This window comes from Lactuca sativa, chromosome 6, assembly GCF_002870075.4.
Source record: "Lactuca sativa cultivar Salinas chromosome 6, Lsat_Salinas_v11, whole genome shotgun sequence".
Taxonomy (NCBI): domain Eukaryota; kingdom Viridiplantae; phylum Streptophyta; class Magnoliopsida; order Asterales; family Asteraceae; genus Lactuca; species Lactuca sativa.
In genome coordinates this window covers 10,680,816-10,687,466 of record NC_056628.2, presented here as the reverse complement: position 1 = coordinate 10,687,466, position 6,651 = coordinate 10,680,816, and positions in this window count along the sequence as shown.

Sequence of the window (6,651 nt, the reverse complement as noted above, 5' to 3'; positions counted from 1 at the left end):
TATTCTAGTATCTTATCAAATAACTATACAAAATTATTTTCAAAAACCCAAGGAAAACTTTAGGAATGTTTAATCAGGGTATACCCTGTAACGACAATATAACCTAAACTCTTCTTATGCTAATGGCAAGCACGAACTACAAGGATAAGAAAAGTTAATATCAGATGATTAATAATAAGATGTGGGGTTTTTGAATCAAGGCCGTAACCAAATATATTTGTGTCTGCGAACAATAGAAGCCTAAACCATAGGAAAAAAATGTAATTATTAACATATAAATTCATATTCATAAACAAAGATCCTCTAATAAAATCTATATATGTAGATAGATACCGTAACATCCCAAAAATCACAATAAAATTTTCATTTTTCAATTAAAGTAAAATCATTGAATCAATCATAACCGAAGATATAAAACCAAGTATCAGATACAATTATGCCAAAATCAGAGTATCATAAAATCTCCAAAACATGTCACTAAAGGATGTATACGATCATGCCTTCGCCATGACCATATCCTTTGAAGTACATGAAACCATAAAATCAAAATGCAAGCCAAATCCTAGTGAGTTTCCCTAAGGTACCACACTCAACAAACAGATAAAATAATGTATACATGAGCCTTCAGCATGACTGGATTGCGTAGTAGGGCCTACATCTCATATGGACCGTTCTCTAGGCCTTCGGCCTGACTGGACTGCCTCATAGGCCCTACAGCCTATCCGAACCTCCCTTTAGGCCTTTGGTCTGACTGGACTGCCTCATAGGGCCTATAGCCTATCCGGACCACCCCGTGTATCTTGGACTTCAACACAAAGCATGACTGCTTCAACCCAACAAGCCACAACATGTGCACATATACAATAACAATCAATAACCAACAAGTACAGGTATTCATATAGATCTACCAGTCTAATACATATCCAGTGAACACATGTAATCATATAGATCTACCAGTTTATCATATAACCTGCATAACATCATCCAATATACCAAGATACATAATCTCGTGGGCCAACATTGTTGCCTTCGACCCACAAGTACAGTGAGGAAAACTCACCTCATAGTCTGAAAGATAGCTGAAAATGAAGGTTGTTCCAAATACTGAATCTACATATCACCTATATGAAAAATAGGGACCTAATCTCAAACTACTGCTCAAATTACCCAAAATGCCCCTAAGTCAAACTTAGTCAAATCCTTGGTCAAAGTAAAAGTCAAAAAGTCAAAGGGTCAATACATATTAAGTACGCCCTGCATACTCAGTCACTACGTTCGACGTTTCCTGGTTACGGGGCTCCAATCTAGTATGCGCAACATACCACCAGGTACGCCCAACATACTAGCATTGAACTCAAAACCTCTTGTTAAGTCCTTAATGCAGAAAGCCAACACATTAAAATTCAGATCTACGCAACAAGGGATGTCTCACTGGATAAATTCTATGACTTTATCCATTTGCATGCATACAAAAGGGTATAAATTCAAACCTTAGGTCCAAAAGTCATCCAAGGCTCCAAAACTCATGCATGGCTTAATGAGAGTGACCAAGCTCTTATTTTTATGAATCCATGAGCTCAATACTATAGAAAACTACACCTAAAGGACCTAGAGTAGCTCATACCCCACTAGACCAAGACTATGGGACCAAAATGTACACACACTCTAGAATTAGCAAGATCTTAGCAAATAACTCATCATGTTCCAAACTTTATACCTTATTTGGAAGCTTGAGGGTGAGATACTTCTGGATTCAAGCTGCCTTGAACTTCTAAGCTAGTATACCACCTTCTTCCTCCTTCATAATCACAAGAACTCATACTCTCAGCTCAAAAACAACACCGAGGGAGTAGGGTTTGCAAGGGATGTTTTTGGGAGTTGGAGGCCGATTGGGAAAAGGTCTCAAAGGAATTAATGACATTATATAGGGCTCAAACCCTAAAAATTAAGGGTTGAGCATTGTGATAGGTCTCAAAGGAATTAATAACTTCTTCATACAAATTTGGATTTTTGCGTTCTTTATATGTACGAAATCCTTGTTACATATACTATAACTTTTTTTAAGATTTTTTTTACATAACCTCCTATCTTCATTTTTAACGCTTAATAATTCTTGATTAACTAGCCCAAATCTATATGTGTTACAAGGGATCCTTGGGTATGGCAGTATCTATGATAGAAGCAACCTCTAAGGTGAAGGTCCTCAAGTATAGGAATATCTAATCTGAAATTCCTCAAGTATAGCAATCTCTAAGCGGAAAATCCTCAAGTATATCAATTTCTAAGCCGAAAGTCCTCGAGTATAGTAATCTCTAAGCCGAAAGTCCTCGAGTGTAACAATCTTTAAGCAGGAAAGTCCTAAAGTATAACAACCACTAAGCCAAAAGTCATCAAGTATATCAATCTCTAATCTGAAAGTCCTCAAGTATAGCAATCTCTAAGCCGAAAGTCCTCAAGTATCCAATTTAGAAGTCCCCAAGTGCTTAGTTTGCTAACTATTGTATCTAAGTTCAGCCGCTCGTCGGTCAGGCCATGATAAAACTTATTTGCGCATTCTAGGTGCAGTTGTAGTACAACCACTATATTACACTAACTCTAGATGCTTTTTTTTTACCTAAGACCTTAATCTTATGATTTTGTTTAATTGCATTGTGGTGAACAGGTATGTTTATAAGAGTATACATATAACTCTATATCTGAATTTTTTTTTTGTTTGAGTGTATTTTATTATTTCTTGTTTTGAACTTAAAGACTATAAAGTAAGGATCGGCTAGGTATGAAGTGTTGTAGGGCATAACAATTTTAGCATATAGCGGTTTTGAAATCCAGCAACCCAAGTGACAAGTTCAAATTAATCACCTCTCTTGCAAGTAGTATATCAGCAGTGTAATTAATAATAACAATATTAGTTATTAGGTTTAAGGGTAAAACCTAATTAGAGTTTATACCCTAGGTTAGAGTCGTAGTTCCTAAGGAATTACTAATTTTCTATAACCGGTAACTCCGATACCAATCTATCACACCCCTGACGGCGGCAGAAACACCAGGCCGTGTGAAGTTAGAATGTTGGATCACAAACCATAGATATAGAGAAACACATCTAATATTAACTCGTAAATGTTACTTTTTATTTATTATAATAAAGAGGTTTGTAACACCCATAAACCAGAACCCAAAAATTTCATTTTAAATTATTAAATAAAACCATAGTTATCAAATTATCATGTGAAATCATAAATCATTGTATCTCAAATATCATAAACATCTGTCAAATATATATCAGAGTAAAAAGATCACAGACTAAAATCATGGTGTGTGCACTACAGTCATCCTGAGCTCTTCCCCTTGCTACCGGAGGTACCTGAAACTAAAACTGAAAACTGTAAGCACGAAGCTTAGTGGGTCTCCCCAAACTACCACATACCATACACATAATCACATAATAACATATCATGGGCCTTCCCCGCTTCATCGGCCTCTGCTCGGCATCAGACAATGTCCGGCATCGGGCCTCGCTCGATATTGGACCGAAATCTGGCATCGGGCCTCGCTCGGCATCGAGTAAAGCTTGGTATACATATAAACATAACACCAAATACAAACAAATAATCACATAACATAAAAATATAAACATTCCTAGGGCCTCGCCCGACATCGGACAAAATCTGGCATCGGGCCCCGCTCGACATCGATTAAAGCTCGGTATACACATAAACATATCAACAAATAAACATAAATAATCACACATCATAATCATATAAACATTCCTCGGGCCCCGCCCGACATCGGACCAAAATCCGGAAGCATACAAACATTCCTCAGGCATTGCCCGGCATCGGACTATAATCCGAAAACATACAGTACAAACACATGCAAGAATCACGAAGACAGCAAGCATACAAATATTCCTCGGGCATCGCCTGACAACGGATCGAAACCTGGAAGCATATAAACCTACATCGGGCACTGCCCGACATTGGAACTTGGTTCGGAAACATACAATCATACATGCATATATACGGGCCGACATTGGTGACTTAGACCCATTCACACAAGAGGAAACTCACCTCGCACTGCTGAAGTCCCACAAATAAAACTCTAGCTGTTGGATGACAGATTTCCCAAACTGTCAACATCAAATCAATACCCAATTAATAATTGGGTTCCAATACATAACCATAAGTCCATTCTTAGGGTAAAAGACTACTTTATCCCCAACCTAACTTGATTCAAGCCCAAGGCCCAAACACACACTTTGAAGGCCCAAAAGCCAAACAATGATCCAAGGCCCAACATATGGCCTAATTTTCCAAATTGGGCCCAAACCTCTACATGGTCTTACCTTAAGGCACAACCATTTATTCTAGTCCAAACACTTGGCATTCCGATGGTCCAATATCTCATAATCATCAAGCCCAATTATGGTCCATCTCTGGCCTAATTTTCCAAATTGGCCCCAAGCTTTTCCAATGGGCCTTATCCTAAAGCCCAATCATACCCTCAACCTTCCAAATTCTTTACAAACTAGTCTGAAATTTACACTCTTAACCCCCAACGTCCAAATTAAATCATTTAACCCCCAAAAACAACGCCTTGCTAAATTATTCCGAATTTAGGCCTACTATTCATTTATTAATTTTTTTTAATAAACAGAATGTTACAAGGTTACATAATTATTCAAGTTACACATATAGGATAAATACAAAATAACCACCATGACGTAAATACTTCCAACTGCTCTCTCGGGGATATGCTCGTCACCTCAAATACTCATTCTACTGATAATACATGTGTTTTGAACAAAATAACATTGGTGAGTTCATAGGTTTGTATGTTTTAAAGTGTTTTTGTATAGTTTTACTGTACATTAGTTGTTAATATCCTAAACTCACATCCATGAGTTTGTTATGACTTTGCTACTTATTAAGCTTAGTCTTGTTAGTAGTTTTAATTAGTTTTAGATAGACATTATAAGAATGAGTTTCTATAATCGAGTTATGACGTTGCTTACCTGGAATCAATGCTTCTTCATACATCACCATTTTTTTAAAAGTTATGTTTGCTGAGACATGACCGTCAAGGTTGTAGCTAGCAACCACAGGTGAGGGTGCCTTCCCCGTATAAGTCTATACATATCTTTCTCGCTCACTTAAGATTTAACGATTATAGGCGGGGTTAGCAAAAGGTTATTTAGCTAAGGGATGAAAAATACCTCATTTAAAAACTATTGATGAGTAGCCGTGTTGATTATTTCATTTTCCATGTTTATTTGTGTTATGCTTAACATATAGTTTGTGTTGTGCTTAATATATATATATATATATATATATATATATATATATATATATATATATATATATATATATATATATATATATATATATATATATAAAAGTTGGTATAGTTGTGTTGGTAGGATATTTGATCATAGTAACTACTAGGTACAATGTTATCCAAAATTTTGAACGACTAGGCATGAAGTTTCTTAGAAAATTGGTCCGCATAACGACTAGGTATAATATTTTTAGTAAAGTTTAATCAGCATAACGACTATGTATAATATTATCCTGAAAGTTGGGTAGGGTAGGTATAATATTATCCTAACGTTCTAGGCATAGTTATATTACTAATACTATAGAATTAATACTCTTTATAAAAATAGAGAGTATTATAACATGTATTCCTCCCCCCCCCCCCCCCCACGTATAACATTTGAAAAGTTCTAAATATGGGTGTAACGCCTGTGTTTCTGGGCTTGCCATTTTTAGCAATGTAATAGTCTAGGTTAACCTTTGTAACCCGTTTTGAAATAATAATAATGTATTATTTGAGTATTATGTGTTTTGTGCTTAATTGCTTAATTATGTGGTCTGATTAATTAAGAATAAAAATAAGCGTCAAAATTTAAGTGTAAAATAAACTTAATATCTTTGGTTAATGTTGTAGTAGTTGAAACGAGGTTTCCGAATATATATAGAACGCCCAAATCTGACTTCGTATGAGGAAGTTATGATTTATCGAAGTTTCGACTTAGCGGTATGCACCCTGAAATACTCGATTTGAGATCGAGCGGTTTTTAGCCGAAGCATTCTAAACGAGGATCGAAGGTCTCGTTATTGGTATCGAAGCGATAAAAAGTTAGGCGAGAACGGACGTCAAACGAAGAAGTTATGAATTTATAACGAAGTTTTTCTGTCGCGGCCTATTAAAAATAAATAATAAAAATAAAGTCAAAATTAGCCAACGGAGTCTAAACGAAAGTTGTAGAGCGTAGTCTCACCTTTCTGTGGATATAAAGAACGTCAAAAACGGAGTTCGTATGAAGAAGATATGAATTTCCGAAGTTTATTAATTATTTTGGAATTAAATTAAATCATTAAATCGGAAGCTTTATCCGAAGAGTAGTCACCGATCTGATCCGAGGTACGCGCCGCATACTCGTGTACGTCCTGCGTACTCCGAAGGTGTCGACATCGCAGCAAGTGGCTTCGGATACGTAAGCAGTGACGTTTCTCGGACCAGTACGCCCCGCGTACTCCGAGGCTCCAGCCTCCTATAAATAGGATCCGAAGGCAGCCGAGTCTTTTGCCAATTTCTTCTCTTCTCTCTCCTGTTTTGCATCGTTTTGCGTGCCAGAAATACCCCGAAGCC